Consider the following 20,064-nt stretch of genomic DNA (forward strand, 5'->3'; position numbering starts at 1 on the left):
GCACACAGACACACAAACACATACACACACACAAACACACACACACACAAACACACACACACAGAGGCACACAGATAAAATACAGACACGCATAGACAGACACGCACAGACAGACTGGCACACACAGATAGACTGGCACACACAGACAGACAGACACACAGACACGCACAGACACACAAAGAAACGCACACATGCACATAGACAAACAGACAGACACACACAGACCTACACATACTCACACACACACACACACACAGACAATTTGACACTCACACACAAAAACACAGGCCCACATAAAGACACACTCACTTCCACACACAGAGACATACATATACACGCACTCTCACACACATACACAAAGACACACAGACACACACACTGACGTGCACAGACATACACGCACTGACATACACATACTCACACTCACACATAAGCACACGTATACACACAAGCACCCACACAGAGACACACACACAGACACAAGTCACACACACAAGTGCACATATACACACACACAGAAACACACACGCATGGAGATACGCACACACACAAATACAAGCACACTCACTCACACACACACACAGACACACACACACAGACATACACAAGAACACACATACATAGACACACATACACACACAAACACAGACATACAGATGAACGCACACTCACACACACACAGATACAGGCACACTCACACACACACATTCACACACAGACATACGGACACACACAAGCGCACACACACATAGACACACAAACGCAAACACATACACACATACACAGACACAGACATACAGACGAACGAACACATGCACACACACAGAGACACACACAGATATATACATGCATATGCACACACACACACAGACACACATGTACACAAACACACACACACACTCAAGCCAATGGCAGATGGGAGGGATTCCTAGTCAGCCCATGTGATGGACTGAACAATGGAATTTCTATCGTTACTATCCATAGACCCAGGCTACAATGCACATATACAATCCAGACTTCCTGAGTGAACTGTGACGCACCACTATAATTGGAAGTTAATTGATTTTTTGTTTCTCTATGTCTTGCCAATTAACAAATGTGTAGGTTCCAAAAAATATTCAGCAGTCATAAGGGTTAATCTGTGACATTTCCTTGTGGTGAATCTTGCCAGCAGCAAGACATTTGCTTTGGGTATTTATACCCTATTGTAGTATTAAAGTCTATTTTCACTTTGGCAATTGTGCCAACCATCCCAGATTACTAAGGAAGATCGGTTCCAGCTAACAGGCCTTCGAGCATTCAGCTGGTTGGTTTCTGAAGATTAACATTTTTCTTATTGGTTTTTTTCATTAAAAAATGTTCTCTTATCCAAGGTGGAGTTTAACTGGTTAACTTTGGTTACTCTCTGAATCATGTACCACGAATGTTTATTAACAACTAAACCCACTGGAAGTACTTTAATGGGCGTAATCTTCGTAAGCCAAAACAGAAGACATGTGTTCACAAGCCCAAGTACATATGAAGCTTATACATAGGAACAGGAGCAGGCCAATTAACCCCTGGAGCCAGGTCCACCCTTCATTGAGATCATGGCTCATCTGTGGCTTAACTCCATATATCTGCCTTTGGCTCATATAACATAGTATCTTTGCTCGACAAAAAATTATTTATCTCAGATTTAAAACAAACAACAGTTCCTGCATCTACTGCCGTTTGTGGAAGAGAGTTCCAAATATCTACTACCTTGGAGTGGGGACATTAAAACTGGCTACAAGAGCTGGGCAGAGGTTCGGAATCCAACAGCAAGTAACTCACCTCCTGTCTCCCCAAAGCCTGTACACCACCTACAAGACTCAAGTCCAAAGTGTGAAGGACTTTTCCTCACTTACCAGGATGGACGCAGCTCTAAACATTCAAGGAGCTCAACAGCATCCAGGGCAAAATGGCCTATTTACTTGTCACCATATCTATTAGAATTCACTGCCTTCACCATTGATGCACAGTAGCAACAGTGTGTACTATCCACAAGTTGCGCTGCAAAAATTCATCAGCTGCTTAGCCACTACTTTCAAAGCCACCACCCCTGTCAGTGAGAGGAGAAGGGCAGCAGATACATGGGAATGAAACCTTCTGCAAGTTCCCCTCAAAGTCACTCACCGTCCTGACTTGGCAATATTTCATCATTCCTTCAGTGTCACTGAGTCAAAATCCTAGAACTTTCTCCCGAATGGCATTGTGGGTGTCCTTACCCCAATGGACAACAGCAGTTCAAGAATGGCAGCTCACCACCATCTTTGCAAGGGCAATTAGGGATGGGTAATAAATGCTAGCCCAGCTAGTAGCAGCTATATTCCCTGAACAAATTAACACAATGCTTTCAAAGTTACTCCTGGGTAGCTGCAATGAAATGACAGAAGTTGATTACGTGCAGAATCTAATGGAAATGCCTGACACTGTGTATGAAAGACCTGTGCTCTGTTAAACATACAATGCTAACTCACACACATAGGAGCATTGAGTATACAGTGCTATAAACCCTGATGGAGTGCCGCAGATCATTCGTCCTCTTGAGGCACCCACAGGTGCTAATCCCCGCAGCTACCAATATCCAGTCTGCCTTTGTCAGTCAGGATGGTTTCCCATTGACATCCTCGGGAAAGGAACTTGACCTCTCTCCTGGACAGCAATCAGGAAATCCTCCCAGGGTGCATCACTGCTGCTCTATGCCCAGTCTCTGACATCTCCAAGGGTAGGCGACATTGATGAGCAGTTATTGAGTTGTGGAGAGTGAAGTGCTGTCTGGAAGGAGCAGTGAAAACCTTCTGTGCGTAAAATCTGGCTTTTTAACTTGTGCACGCACATGCAATCAGATGGAAAGAAGATAAATTTTCCAGAAACCACACCCACGCTTACGCCCACCTCTACACTTAGTGTCAAATATCAAGATTCTACCCAGAGTCTCCACCTCAGTGGATTGCAATGCAGAGACTATCAGGATGTAAACCGGGTAGCGATCCCCGTTGTAAGCTCAAGTCACACTTTTAAACATAGAATTCCTGCAGTGTAGATAGAGGCCATTTGGCCCATTGAGTCTGCACTGACCCTCCAAGGGACATCCCACCCAATCCCCATAAGCACATTTCCAATGTCTGCACATCCGCGGACACAATGGGCAAGTTAGCATGGCCCGTCCACCTAACATGTATAAATATTGGACTGTGGGATGAAACCCAAACAGACTTAGAGAGAACACCACACAGACAGTCGCCTGAGGGTGGAATTGAACCTGGGTCTCCAACACTGTGAGGCAGCTGTGCTAACCACTGAGCCACAACACTGCTTTAAAACATCTCCATATTTAAGAGCTCAGCTCAACTTTCTGGCCAGTGGATTAAAAATCATAATTTGAAATGAAGCACGTTTCTGTGACAACAGGTATAAATATTTCATGATGAGGACCTTTATTTCAATACATTGCAAGGGTTTGACAAGTTAGGTGGGGACAGGGTCTTTCCTTTGGTTGAGGAGTCCAGATCTAAGGATCGCACCAACAAAACGCCTGTCCTGCTGCTAATTCTTGCATTGATATTTTCAGCAATTGCTGAAGAAAAGAGAGTAGAGTATAATATGTTATGAACTTCGGTATTGACCAGATGAAATGGGTAATCTGTGGCTCCAGTTCCTCTTTGATTCCACAAATTGGCCTCATGGGCACCATAATAAGCTCCTGTCGGCACATATTATCGTGTCTCAATAGCTGCCTGTATGATGAGTAGAGAAAACTTATTATTGCAACAAAGTGCAGTTCTGTCTTGTCAGCATCATTCAGACAGGAGGAGCATCTCTAACATACTATTGGTATGCACAGAAATATATGCCCATACAGATACATATATCTGTACACAAATGTGCAGATACATTCAGGAAGATGCATACAGCATACAGATACACATATACACACACACACACACACACACACATACACACACACACACGCACACACACACACACAAAACCAAACCATGGGAATGTATTTACCATGTACATAAATATGCATACATGAATTAACACACCTTCACACACAAACTCAGAGACAAATCTGAACACAGAGATAACAACGCAGACATGTACAACCATACACATTCATGAATGTACACACAGCCACCCACACACAGACTTGTAAGGCAGGACTTCAGTGGGAAAGGGTGTATGGTGGGATTTTCTCCCTTGTAACCCTCTCCCCCCAGCTCCTGTGTCTGTTTATTGGTTATTATAGAGTCATAGAGTTATACAACATGGAAACAGACCCTTCAGTCCAACTCATCCATGCTGACCAGGCATCCTAAATTAATCTAGTCCCATTTGCCAGCATTTAGACCATATCCCTTTAAACCCCTCCTATTCATGTACCTGTCCAGGTGCCTTTTAAATGTTATAATTGAATCAGCCTCCACCCCCTCATCTGGCAACTCAAACCATAGACACATCGTTCTCTGTATGAAAATGTTGCCTGTTAGGTCCCTTTTAATTTTTTCCCTTCTCACCTTAAAGCTATTACCTCCAGTTTTGGACTCCCCTAACTTGAGAAAAAAGAACTTGACTATTCACCCTATCCATGCCCCTCATGATTTTATAAACCTCTACAAGGCCGCCACTCAGTCTCCAACGCTCCAGGGAAAATAGCCCCAGCTTATTCAGCTTCTCCTTATAGCTCAAACGTCCAATCCTTGGCCACATCCTTGTATATCTATTATGCACCCTTTCAAGTTTCACAATATCCTTCCTATAGCAGTGAGACCAGAACTAAATGCAATATTCTAAAAGTGGCCTAACCAATATCTTGTACATTTGCAACATGACCTCCAAACAGCTCTGCTCAATGGACTGACCAATAAAGGCAAGTGTTCCAAACGCCTTCTTCATAGTCTGCCTACCTGCAACTCCACCTTCAGGGGGCTATGAGCCTGAACCCCAAGGTCTCTTTGTTCAGCAACACACACCAGGACCCTACCATTAAGTGTGTAAGTCCTGCACTGATTTTCCTTTCCAAAATGCAGTACCTCATATTTATCTGAATTAAAATTTGTCTGCCACTCCCTAGTGCCTTATCATTTAATGTGTAAGTCCTGCCCTGATTTACCCTACCAAAATGTAGCACCGCACATTTATCTAAATTAAACTCCATTTGCCACTCTTCAGCCCATCGGCCCATCTGATCAAGGTTCCATTATACTCTGAGATAACCTTTTTCCCTGCCCATTACACCACCAATTTTAGTGTCATCTGCAAACTTGCTAATTATTCCTGCTATATTCATATCCAAATCATTTATATAACTGACGCAGCACCATTGGGTCATTAATACATCAGAGATGGTCTGCTGCCCATAACCACTGGGGAAGGAAGTCTCACTTTAGGTGGTTGCCAACCAATCAAATTACCAGTTTTGCAACCAGACTCCAGGCGAGATTCTCCAACTTGTTGCAAGTACAGATAGAATACATCAAATCGTTCAGCTCCTGGGTAATTATTCATCCAACCCTGGGCTGGTCACAACAAGGTTTATTGTGAACCTTTCTCCCAGAATCAGATAAATCTCGTTCAAAAGAAACCAAGTTAAATAGGCTTTCTTTAGTTACCAAAGAGTGAGTTTATCCAGTACTAAACACAAGAAGAATTTGTAGTGCAATACAAATACACACCGTTTTGAAATAAGGGGTGTGTCAAAAAAGATAAAAGTGAAAAATGATGTACAGACCAGTTCCTGAGTTGTTTGCAAAGGGAGGATAGTTGAACATTGTAATCATTATAATGGGGGTTAACGGTACTTTTGATTCAGGTACAGTCAGTTTCATGGGCCTTTATTTTGCAGATTGGTTGAAATTCTATAGTACTGATTCCTTTTGACCATGATTGAATTCTAGCATTCTGGGCGAGAGAGAGAGTATTCCTGTTGTTCTATTTTTCTTTTGTCTAGATGCTGGCTTGCTAACTTCTAGCACTCAGAATGAGAGAGCCTTTACCTGCAAGACAAGGGTGTATAGAGGATAGAACTTTGACTGTAATCTTCACAGTACATGCCCACTTAAACCCAGGCTGGTACAAATGAAAATGTTTAGTCCCACTAGTTCATTCCAGTAGAGTTGAAATTGGCTTTTTAACCCCTGTCCTTGTGAATTCAACAAAGGAAAGTTAAAATTTGTCTGTAGTTTGGGATGTAATCCACAGGGGATGACCTGAGCAGGGTCGGGGAAGTGTCATCATCTCCTCACTATCTTTATAGTCACAAAAGATCACAGTCCAGTCTATTTTGAATTTCTTCTTTCCCAGTTTGGAGGGCTATTGTTTGAAATTTGGTTGCGTGACAGTCAGTGGGTTTTTCTCTCTCCAGATAGCCATTCATTTACATCTGCAGCCATATTTGGTTGTAGCCGACATATTTTACAAAAAAACACAATTTGGAATTACAAGATAAAAATGGCCACAGTACTTTGGGGTTCTGACCCATGGTCATGACACTGGGAATGCTGACCAGTGCTGGAAGCACAGCCAGTCCTGAAAAAGGAGTTCAACGATAGGGCCCAGACTCAAAGATAATCCTGGGTCTTGCCAGGGCCCATACAAGGTCCCATTGTGAAGGTTGAGGTCAGTGGAGGAGCTGAGTGATCAGGCCATGCGTGAGGGGAAATGCAGGAGAGGGAAGACCTTGGGAGACCTCTCCTGGGCACAGAGAGCCCTTAAAGGTGGCATTATACCCAGCCAGCTCTCGACTGGTCACTATTAACATTTGTTGGGCTGGATACTTAGTGGTTGTCTTCCTTCCCGCAGATAAAATCCCAGCACTGGCAAAAGGATACTCTAAAGTGTCAAATAATCAGTCGTGTTAAGGTCTCAATGAGCGTAGGGCCCAGATGAACTCTCGATGCATCCCACACCACTGACAGAATTGTAGTGGGGGAACACAAGTGTCATGCCAGATGCAACAACTATGGTATGTCATCTAATTTTTGCAGTGACAACCTGTAAAATCTTGCCCACACACACAAACACAAGTATACACACACATTTTGTCCACAAACACATGTCAGTGTAAGAAATGCAGGCCCTTTAAAGGGTCAACCAGAATAGTTCCAGAGTTGACTGATAGCAGATGACGCTCATCGGCTTTCTGGACCAGGAGTACTTGGTTCAGGTCCCATCTGATCCAGGGATGTCTATCATCTCTTAACAGGTTGATTGGGAAAATATCTAGGAGTTGGCTTCTTTATCATCAATAGGCCCAGGCAGCGGGTCATGGAGGGGGTCATAGTTCCCGAGCCTTCCCCTCTTCAGTGGCTATGTTCACACCTGGTGTCCTTGGAGAGGGAGCATGCAGTGTGCACCAATACCCTCTTGGCATTTAGAGAGAAGTGGGCAAAGCAAAGATCTGAAATGTATTATTTCCTCCTCCAACTCCTTAACTCAGTCCCCTCCCTCTCAGAATCACAGAATCATTACAGCACAGATGGAGGCCATTCAGCCCATCATGTCTTCATTGGTTCTATTGCCTAGTGCCAATCTCCTGCCTTTTCCCATGTCCTTGCATACCATTCCTATCCATTCTATCTCTTCCTTCACTTTAATTGTTGTTATACTGCCTGTAGTGGGCAGTGATTTCATTTGTTTTAATTTATTAACTGGGTGATTTGGTGGTGGGTTATTTAAAAGAAGAGTTCAGTTCTTGGAGAGCTGTTACCAAAGTCTGGTATTGTAGGGCCAGGCAGTCTGTACTCAAGTGCTATCAGCCCTGGTGGTGTGTCATAACATGTTGAGGCAGGTTGAACAGGGAAAGGACCCAGCAGAGAGAGGGGAAAACCTGATGTTTGTGCTAAACTATAGGTTTGCAATGAAACACTTGAAAGTCTCTGAAATTCTTTAGATGCTTAATTCGACAAATGGATACAAGTGTGTGAAACAGCTAACACATTCTTAAACACACAAAAGTCCAGATTTTTGGACATATGACCCAAGATGCTATTTCTGACCCTACAGAAGTCCCAATCTGTTGACTTGGTGGGATTTGCTCAGGAAGTCCAAAGGGAAAGGCTGTGGAGAGGGATTCTTCTCCTCCCACAGACTCTCCACAATGTCTCCAACTGTGAATTAAGAACCGGAGACTTCTGACTTACTTACGTGGACAGTTACACATGATGTGTCAAACAGATTAAACCCATGCCTAACTCATGAATAATTATAAGACTATCTTTCCCAAGACTCCCAACCCAACTCTGACTCCACTATCCCTAGCCAGCCCAATCCCAACTGATACTCCATTCCAGACCAGACCTCCAACAACCCTGACCTCTTACTCCAATCCCCTCCATCCCTGAACTTCCATTTCTTCCCACCAACTCCCTTTACCTTCCGACAACATTGACCACATCCTCTTCAGCGATCTTACTCCCCTCTGAAGTTCTGACTCCCCACCCTCATCTCACTGACTCCTCCCTGGCCTAATTCTCCACCCTCGCCAGTTGGCATCCTCACACCGACCACGCTGTCCCCTGCCACCCTAGCCCTTACCAACTTACCTCACTCACACATATTTACAACACCCTCAAAAAACTGCTTCAATCTCGCAAAGCCTTTCAGGGTTTGAGTGAATGAACTTTCCGGAATGCAGCTGCCAATATCATAAAAAGGGGGGGATTGCTAGTCTTCCCCTGACAATCTAACGCCACAGGAACAGAACTTGATCACACTACACTCCACATTTCTGAAGAAATGTGGAACTCTGTTGTAGCAGGATAAAAATCGGAGTGAAGCAGCAGTCCGATTGCAATTGCCATACCTCGGAATATTCAGGCTATAGTTCCTTCACTATTGCTGTGCCAAAATCCTGGTACACCTTCCTATTGGCACTGCATGCGTCCCAACCCCACATAGACTGTAACTTACCACCACCTTCTCCAAAGCAGCTAGGCATGGGCAATACATACTGGTCCAGACAGCAAATAAAAAATATCACACATAGACGTGCAAATAGCCCTAATCAAGTTAGTATGAAAATGACACATACTCATGGACATGGGTAGACACAACCACATAAATATACTAGCATAGACAGTCATTCAAGAGGGCATTGGATAATTATTAGACAGAAATAGTGTACGTGGTTTGGGAAAGAAGCATGAAATTGGCATTAAGTAATGGTACTGTTTTGCTGACACGATGGGCCAAATGGCCTCCTTTTGTGCCCTGACAATCCTGTGATTCTCACAAACAAAAAAAGGTGTTGTTTAGTTCGTGTGAAAAGACCTTCGCTCTGTACTGCACCTGACTGATGACTTGATAAGGGCACTGTTTGCAAAGAAAGCAAATTACTTAATTATTTGCACCTTGATGAATAAAATAAGTTGCTTCTCTTCAGCCCTCCTACTGTTCACAAGAGACTGAAGATTCTCTTTACATCTGCATGTTCTCTTATTCAATAGAAATGTTGGAATATTTTATATAGAGATCAGCCTTCGTAGAGGTAATGGATTACATAAATATCTGAATCGGCTGTCATAACATTTGGCATTACAGAACATATTCACACAGAACTTCTGTTATGGACCAGACGAAACCCCCTCAAAATATATTAAGAAGATAGCTTCGATCTTAACTTCTTCTTATTTTAAAGGCAAGTGCCAGATGTACCGTTTTGAATGTAATTCAATAGGTCGAACAACTAGGCTTGAAGCAAAACACACTTTATCCATAAACTACAGCTAAAATACAACAAAAGAAAGAAGAAATTGGAATAACTTAACTCTACTGGAAAACTTAACAGAATATTAGATTATTTAACTGCTAAATAGTAACTGTTCCTATATAGCAACATCCCATAAACATGTCCTTGGCAAAGACAAATTCAGTCAAATAGATTGGCTCATATACAATTCTCCAACCCAGGAGGAAAAACATCAAGAGAAAACTCTGAGAGAGAAAGAGAGAGAGTAGCAGAGAGAGACGTACTGCAGCTTCCAAATCAAGCTTCATGGCTCCAGCAACTGCCACTGCAAAACTAAAACTGAAAGTCCTGGTTCTGTGGGAGCTTGACCCCACCCAATCAGGCTGCTTCTATTGTTCTGAATTTAGAGAAAGAAAACACCCCAAGGCCTCACAAGCTGCTTACTTTATTGCCTTTGAAGCAGACTGCTTTTAACCTCTGTCTAAACTTTCTTCGCAAAAGAAAAAGACAAAATAAACCTCTTAAAGCCATCGTACACCATTTCTACTCACATCTTCCTCTTCTGAAGCTGTAACTTACAGTCAGGCAGATTCAAAGGTTAAGTAACGGCAAAACATGCAGATGCTGGAAATCTAAAGGAGAAACAGGAAGTGCTGGAGAAACTCAGCAGATCTAGCAACATCTGTGGGGAGAGAGAAAGAGTTAGTATTTCAAGTCTAGAATGACTCTTCTTTAGTCTGAATCTATACTCGACCCAAAATATTAACTCTGTTTCTCCACAGATGTTGTCAGATCTGCTAAGTTTCTCCAGCATTCTCCATTTTTATTTTAATTTCAGAGGTTATTTGGCTACAACTTTGCAGCTATATTCAGCAGGCCTCCAAAAGTTGCAAAAGAGTTAAGTGTGTAAGTCCTGCCCTGATTTGCCCTTCCAAAATGCAGTACCTCATATTTATCTAAATTAAAATTTGTCCGCCACTCCTTGGCCCATTTGCCCATCTGATTAAGGTCCCATTGTACTGAGTTAACTTTCTTCGCTGTCCACTATACCACCAATTTTGGTGTTATCTGCAAACTTACTAACCAAACCTCTTATATTCTCATCAAAATCATTTATATGACATGCAGCATTTGAGGATAGTTTCATAAGCAGAGAACCATCCTGTGTAAGCTTTGCATCTTTTTTGAAAGAGCCTGGGTGCCTATAGTTTTCCATTGCTTTCTCCATGGCCACATATCAGAATTGACTTGCTAATCAATCAGCAACCTTTTCCTCCTGTGATATAAATTTTGGTCATTGATTGAAATGTTGCATTCTTGTGTCTGTCCTGATGAATGCAAGATGAAACATTTCAGTTTGCAGAAGTGGTGGTGCAATGGCAATATCATGGTATTAGTGTCTTGGAGGTCCTGGGTTCAAACCCCACCATGGCAGATTTGAATTCAGTAGTTAAACAAATATATGTAAGCTGGCCTAATAACAACCACTGTCAATTTTGTAAGGAGCAAAATCCTATCTGGGTCATTAAGCACTTTAGAAAGAAAATCTACCATCCCTACTGAGATTGGCGTACATGTGACTCTGGACCCAAATCAATGTGGGTTGACCCTTATGGGCAATAAATGCTGAGCTGGCAAAGCCTTAATCCCATGAATGAAGCTTCAAGGAGAATTTAGAGGGTCTGATGGACCTCTCTTTCTCTTTCATCCATCCTCTTGAACAAGAACAGAAGTTGGTGGAGAAACTCAGCAGGTTTGGCAGCAACTGTGGAGAGTAAACGTATTGAGTCCGGTTCTGAACTTGAAATGTCAGTTCTGTTTTCTGTCCACTGATGCTGCTACACTTGCTGAGTTTCTCCAGCAATATCTGTTTTTGTTTCAAATTTTCAGTATCCACAGTTCTTTGATATATTTCCTTCCTCTTTAATATGGTTTATCTCAATGCTGAATCAACAAGTCAAACTTGCCAAATGAACGGAAAGGAGATTGAAGTAAACAATTGAATCACAATGAATGTGACTATCACCATCTCTCCCGAAGTTCAGTATCTTGGCATTTAGACAATCCTTACACCCCAAGAACTGCAGCAGTTCAGGAAAGCAATTTATCACTATCCTGTCCCGAGCAATTAGGGATGGGTGTCACTGAGCATGAATAGATAAATATTACCTGTGATTTTCCCAACAAGTGGTAAATTCACCATTATGCAATGAAATGGAATTAAAGTCAAAGCTAAACAGGACAATAGTCATTGATCCCCAGCTTTTGTAGAATCAAAATTACCTTTAAATAAATGTTATGAAAAATTGTTCACTGCAGATTACTTGTTTCCTCTTCTTTGAGAAGATGCTGCTCCCTGCATGTCAGACTGGTAAGGAGATCATAGATAGGACCACCCAAAGGTGGAATTACTGAGAAATAATTGGCGTCACCCTCCAATTAATCAACTCAGTCATTGCAATGAGTTTTCCCTCACATGTTACCACTGGTTGAACCATGCACTCTCTGCAGTACTTGCTATAATCCTGCAATGTGCATGACTCCCTTAACAATGTGTTTCTGGAATGCAAGGGTAAATTCCGTAAATTCTGACAGTAAAAGGTGTGTTTCACTTCTGCCCAGACAGAAGATAAAGAATCATTAAGAATGGAATGAGTATGGCTTTCCAAATTCCAGAGAGGTGTTGGTCTTCCACAGACATATCAATCTCTGGCTGTGTGCCACACTCGGAATCACAGTGTGTCAATACTTAAGGTGACTTTGTCTTTATTACAATCCCTAAAACAGTAGCAAGATTTTTATGGTTTCTATGAAAAAGTTGTCATTGAAATAAATATACAACCATAATGCTAATAATATTGTCAATTTTGTTTAGCAAATCTCTAGAGATATTTTATGGAATCATACAGCCCAGAAGGAGACAATTCAGCCCATTGCAGTGATAAATCAGGAAATGGGAAGGAGAGAGGAACTCAGGAAAATTGCAGTCACCAGAGAAGTGGCGCTGTGACAATTGTTGGAGTTGCAGCCTGACAAGTGCTTGTGTCCTGATGGACCTTGTCCCAGTGTCTTGAAAGGAATGTCTAGCAATGCTCCGTCTAAGCTCTGCGACCATGTAGCTACTGGGACCTTCATGTTTACTGATCAGTATGCCAATGAGTGACTTCTGCTCCCTTAAAGGTCCATACAGCAGCAAGAGAAAAATTACAGGGACCTTCAGTGGCTAATGCAACAGTCTATGTTTTGGCTTTATTTTCCAAAATTCCCTTGATTCTGGAATAGTTCCATTAGATTGTAAAAGAGCAAATCAAATCCCTTTTTCAAAAATATAGGGAGGTGGAAACCAGGAAAATATAGGCCAGATAGCTTAATAACTGTTATAGGAAAATGTTTAAAGTGTTGATTAAAAACAAACGAGCAGGTCTTTACTTGGATAAGTTGAAGGTAATCAGGCAGAGTCAATATGATTTTGCAAAAGAGAAATCCTGAATGATCAACCATAAGATTTCTTTGAGAAGGTATGGATAAGGGGGAACCAGTGGATGTGCTGTTCTTAGACTTCTAGAAGGTATTTGAACAGCCATGATAAGATGCCACATCAAAGGTTATTGTGGAAAATTAAAGCTCATGGTGCCAGGGGTCATATATTGGCATGGAGAGAAGATTAGCTAGCTAATAGGAAACAGGGAGTAGGCTTAAATGATGTTTTTTTCAAATTGGCATGATATAACAAAAAGTATGTGGCAGGGATTGGTGCCAGGACTTCAACTGTTTATAACTTTTATGAATGAGTTAGACAAAGAGACGGAAGACATGGTTGCCAAATTTGCTAATGACGCACACAGATAGGTAGGAAAGCAAGTTGTGATGAGGACACAAGGAGGCTGCAAAGTGATATGGATTGGTAAATAGAATTGGTACACATGTGTCAATTGGAGTATAATGGTGGGAAAATAGGAAAGTGTCCCTTTTGTCAGGAAGGATAAAAATGAAGCATATTGTCTAAATGGTGAGAGATGCAAAGCTCTGAGGAGAAGTGGAATCTGGGTGACTTTGTTCATGAGTCAAAAAAGACTAGTCTTTTTTATAATTACATTCACTTGGTTGATGTGGATGTCACTGGCTGGGTGAGCATTAATTATCCATCCTTGAGCCCCTTGAGTCTTATTGGAAATGATCACTGCCTGGCATTTTTTGTGGCTGTAAGGTTATTTGCCACTTCTCAGCCCAAGCCTGGATGTTGTCAGTTCTTTTTGAATTTGAAATGGACTTCTTCGGTATCTGATGAGATTGTGAATGGTGCTGAACATTGTGCAATCATCAGCAAACACCTCCCCTCCGCCCCTCTTCTGACCTTATGATGAAGCAGCTGACCATGGTTCAGCCTAGGACACTAACCTGCACAGATGTCCTGAAGCTGAGATGAGTGACCTCCAACAACTACAACCATCTTTGTGTTAGGTATGACTCCAACCAGTGGAGGGATTTTTCCTGATTACTAATGATTCCAGTTTTGCTAAGATTCCTCGATGCCACACTCAATCAACTGCAGCCTTGGTGTCAAGGGGTGTCATTTTCATCTTACCTCTGGAATTCAGCTCTTTTATCCATGTTTGAACTCAGGCTGCAAGGAAGTCAGGAGCTGAGTGGCCCTGGTGGAACCCAAACTGGGCATCACTGAGCAGGTGCTGCTTGATAGCACTGTTGATGACCAATATTATGTTGGTAAAGCCAGTGTTTATGAAAGCCAATTGAATATTAATATTGACCGCAAAGGGATTTGAATGCAAAAACAGGGATGCTATTCTTCAGTTACACAGTGCATTGTCCCTTGTTGTTACCATCACTGAATACTCCACAATCACATCCTGGGAGTTACCATTGACCAGAAAGTCAACTGGAATGGCCATATAAACAGTGGTTACAAGAGCAGGTCAGAGGCTAGGAATACAGCAGCGAGTAACTCACCTTCTAACTCCCCAAAAGCTTGTCCATCATCTACAAGGTACAAGTCAGGAGTGTCAGGGAATGCTCCCCAATTGCCTGGATGAAGCTTAATGCCATCCTGAACAAAGCAGCCTGCTTGATTGGTACCACATCCACAAACATTTATGAGTGAATGAAAAAGAGATCTACTATCTCAACACATCATTCTTGGGAATGATGGGTCTTATGGTCGCACCCATGCATTTTGGCTGTAAAATGTTTGTGTAGTTTGAACGAAACAGTTCATAAAATTTGAAAACCATAAGATTCTGCCCATGAGCACATCAGTGAACTTTAACGACTAACCTCTCAAGTCACTGCTTCCAATCGACAAATCTGGTTAATTTTACCTGCTTAGAAACTGCTGCGGTCACTCTACAATAACTGCTTGTCACGAACAGGTGACAAGCTAATGACCAGTCTTTCTGAGCTACAAAGTCAATGGCAATACGCTGTTTTATAACAATAGTGGTATACTTCAATTTACTATTTGCATTTATTAGATCAGTGCAACAAAATATTGTCAAAACATGTAAATGGAGCGAAAAAAGGAGCAACAACAAGCCAATAAGATATTCATGTCTAAACCATCTTTCTGAAAACTTAGCATTTCATAAGGTGCTACATTTCTGGCTGTGGATCACTGTTGAGGAGGTAAACATGCCTGTACTGTAGGACTCATTTTATTTTACTTTACTCTGAAGACTCGCTCAGCTTTGCACGGTCTGTCCTCCTGCTGCTGGTGATAATTACTATAATTAAACCTTCACTTTTTTTTTGACTCCATCTGCTTTTGTTACCCATGTCATGCCTACCAGTCATTTGCAACTGTATTACAACACAGACTAAAACAAAATGAGACAGGCAAGCTGCAGAAACACAGCTTCTGAAATCAGGAATCAGTGCTGCATTGCGTTCGTATTTTATCTGGGCAATATTTCCATTGCAACATTCAGGAATATTTCCATTTTGTATATTTCTATTAGTATGACACTTCTGTGCATAATAAATTTAATTTATGGAACCAGAAAAAAAATTCTGGAGAATTTCTTAGCTTCTTAAATGTTGGACAATTCCAATTAAATTCGGGTATTGTAGATTATTTAAACTTGCAAATTGCATTGATCTTATCAAGGTTTCCAATTGCAATGCATCTTACTGTCTCTGAAAGCACTTCACATTGAGGTAATTAATTACTTTGAGGAGCAGTGACAGTCGATGTTGCTGGCGAACATGGCAACCATTTTGTGCACTGCACCATTCGTACATAATGAGATGGATCTTGGGCTTAGTGAAGCATTCTTGTCTCTAAAGCAGGAAATACAGGACCTGCTCATACCTGGAGTCTGTGTTTGGTGCCGGGCACCAGTCTTTATCAAGGATATATTCGTCTTGGAGAGATTTACCAAATGATACTCTGATGACTAAATTGCAGAGAGCTATTACACAAATTAAAGTTGCATTCCCTGGAATTTAGAAAATTGTGAGTTGATTTGATTGGTCCTTTGAAGATTTCAAGCAATATATAGGGTAAAAAAAGAGGAATTACTTCTGCTGGTTGGGGAGTCGATCACCAAGAGACATAGCGTTGAATTTTGCGTGGAGTTGACTAATTATAAATTTTGCCAAGTCTCATGGAGGGTTTTCTTTCTGTGAGGTCTAGTGAAAGTTCACAAGATATATTCCCAAATTTGCCACATTACCTAAGCACCGCGCCCCACTTATCCTACCCCCCCCTTCCTATGACAGATAAAAGTGTTGGGCACTGTTGGAATATCCTGGAATTCTTGGTGTTGGCTCCACCATTAAAGTCTAGGCATAAGCAGGTTAAGTGTTGCCAGTTAGGAACTGCCCTGTATGTCCCAGACATGCTAACAGAGAGAAATTGGCTCCTGCTTTACCATCAGACAGTTGGAGGTATTGGTGGGTGGAGTGGTACGGACGAGGACTGACAGAGGACCCATGCCACCAGATACTGCCAGCCTGGGCTGAGGTTACCACTCAGGTCAGTTTAATATCCACATCCCAGAGGAACAGCCATCACTGCTGGCAGAAAGTCGATGAGTCTTCTGATCCGCAAGGGTAAGTGCCAACCCCTCCTCTCTGCTACCTCACATTCACTCTATCTCTGTGACTGCGCACACCTTCCCAGTAAGACTCAGTCCGTCACTCTCATTATGGCATGTAACATCTTCAATCATTCACTCTCACCCACACAGTCTCCCCACACCTCTAACCCTATATGGCCTCTGTATGGCCTACTGTCCCACTTGGGACACCTGGCCACCTTCAAAGAGGTAACAATCAATGAGGCAGCCTCAACTGCTTCACTGGGCAGGGAATTCCATCGATTCACAGCCCTTTGGATAAAAAAGTTCCTCCTCAGCTCACTCCTAAATCTGCTCCCCCTTATTTTGAGGCTATGTCCCCTAGTTCTAGTTTCATCCACCATTGGAAACAATCATCTTGCTTCTACCTTATCTATTCCCTTCATAATTTTATGCTTCCATAAGATCCCCCTCATTCTTCTAAATTCCTATGAGTATAATCCCAGTCTACTCAATCTCTCCTCATGGTTCGCTAATATCCTTCAGGGAAGGAAATCTGCCATCCTTACCTGGCCTGGTCTGCATGTAACTCCAGACCCACAGCAACGTGGTTGACTCTTAACAGCCCTCTGGGTGAATTAGGGATTGGCAATAAATGCTGGCCTGGCCAGCGGTGCTCTCATTCCATGAATGAATAAAGAAGAAAAATTAAATAAACTAACCCTCTCAACTCTGGAATCAACCTAGTGAACCTCCTTAATGGATGGAACTAGTACATCCTTTCTCAAGTAAGGAGACTAAAACTGTACACAGTACTTCAGGTGTGACCTCATCAAAACCCTATACAGCTGTAGCATAACCTCCCTATTTTTTAATTCCATCCCTCTAGAAATGAAGGACAAAATTCCATTTGCCTACTTAATTACCTACAGCACCTGCAAACCAACGTTTTATGGTTACAAGGACACCCAGGTCCATCTGCATAGCAGCGTGCTGCAGTTTTTCACCATTTAAATAATAGCCCATTTTGCTGCATTACCTACCAAAACAGATAATTTAACATTTACCAACATTGTACACCATCTGCCATACCTTTACCCACTCACTTAACCTATCTATATCCCTCTGCAGATTTTCAGTGTGCTCTGCACACTTTGCTCTACTGCTCATCTTAGTGTCATCTGTGAACTTTGGCTCACTACACTTAGTCCCCAACTCTAAATCATCTGTGTAAATTGTAAACAATTGCAGTCCCCAACACAGATCCCTGAGGCACACCACTAGGCACTGATCACTAACCAGAGCAACACGCATTTATCCCCACACTTTGCTTTCTGTTAGCTAACCAATCTTCAATCCATGCTAATACATTATCTGTAATGCTGTGCACCTTTATCTTATGCATCAGCCTTTTGTGCGGCACCTTGTCGAATGCCTTCTGGAAATCCAGATACACCACATCCACTGGTTCTCAGTTGTCCACCACACTGATAATGTCCTCAAAGGATAAGGACTGACAGAGGACCCATGCCACCAGATACTGCCAGCCTGGGCTGAGGTTACCACTCGGTATAAGGCCAGAAGCTAAAGGATGAACGTTAGGCCATTCAAATTGTCAAGTCTGATCCATTATTCAATCATGGCTGATATGTTTCTCAACCTCATTCTCCTGCCTTCTCCAAACACCCTTGATCCCTTCACTCTTTCTTAAATGTTCTCAATGACCTGGCCTCCATAGTCTTCTGCAGCAACGAGTTCCAAAGATTCACCACTCTCTGGCTGAAGAAATGCCTCATTTCAGATCTAAAGGGTCATCTCTTCACGTTGGGGCTGTGTCCTTGGGTCCTAGTCTCTCCTACTAGTGGAAATATCTTCTCCACGTTCACTCTATCCAGGCCTCCTAATATTCCGTAAGTTGCAATCAGGTCCCTTCATCCTTCTAAATTCCATTGAGTACAAACCCAGAGTCCTTAACCGCTTCTCATATGACAAGCCCTTCATCCACGAGATCATTCTTGTACACTTCCTCTGGACGCCCTCCAAAGCCAGCACATCATTCCTTATATATGGGGCCCAGTACTACCCACAATTTTCTAAATGTGGTCTGACCAGAGTCTCATACAGCCTCAGCAGTACATCTCTGCTCTTGCATTCTAACCCTCTTGAAATGAGTGCCAACATTGCATTTGTCTTTCTAACTGCCAACTGAACCTTATTTCTCACCTTAAGAGAATCCTGAACTACAACTCCCAAGTTCCTTTGTGCTTCAGATTTCTAAAGCCTTTCCCCATTTAGAAAATAGTCAATGCCTCTATTCTTCCTACTAAAGTGCATAAAGTCATATTTCCTTGCATTGTATTCTATCTGCCATGTTTTTGCCTACTCTCCTAGCCTTTCCAAGTCCTTCTACAGCTTCCCACTTCCTCAACAGTACCTGTCCATCCACCTATCTTAGTGTCATCTGCAAACTTAGCAACAATCCCCTTAGTTCCTTCATCCAGAATAGTTGTGGTCCCAAAATGGACCCCTGTGGAACTCCACTAGACACTGGAGGCCATCCTGACAAAGATCCCAGTCTGCCAATCCTTCTATCTGTGCCGGTACCTTTCCTCTCTAACACCATGGCCTGTTATCTGATTCAGCAGCGTCCTCTGTGGCACCTTGTCGAAGGCCTTCTGGATATCCAAATAGATCACGTTGAATAGGAAGGGTTTTGAGGGATTTGGGCTAAATGCTGGCAAATGGGACTAGATTTATTTAGGATAGCTTGTCAGCATGGATGAGTTGAACTGAAGGGTTTGTTTCCGTGCCGTGCAGCTTTGTGACTTTGTGATTATGACATCCACTGGTTCTCCTTTGTCTAACTTGCTCTTTATTCCTCAATGCGGCGCGTGATTGAGAGTGCACGGCCCCCTGAGATAGAGAATTCCAAAAATTCACTACCCTCTCAGTGAAGACATTCCTCCTCATCTCAGTCCCAAATTGCCTGTCCCTTTATCCTGAACATTTATCCCCTGGTTCTAGATCCTTGAATGAGGGGAAACATCCTTCAAGCATCTCACTTATCAATCTGATGAGAAATTTGGCAAGTTTCAATGTAGTTATCTCTCATTCTTCTAAATTCTATAGAATACAGGCCCAATCTCCTTAATTTCTCCCAAGAGGATAATCTTGCCAATTCAGGAATTAGATGAGTCAACCTTGCATTACCTCTGCTGCAAGCAAATCCTTCCACAGGTAAAGGAACCAAAACTGTACATCAGGCTGCCCTGGAGAGCATTGGTTGGAGATATTTTATTCCCCACTTCTGGGAAT

This window comes from Rhincodon typus, chromosome 8 (assembly GCF_021869965.1).
Source record: "Rhincodon typus isolate 14 chromosome 8, sRhiTyp1.1, whole genome shotgun sequence".
In the NCBI taxonomy this organism is placed as follows: Eukaryota; Metazoa; Chordata; class Chondrichthyes; order Orectolobiformes; family Rhincodontidae; genus Rhincodon; species Rhincodon typus.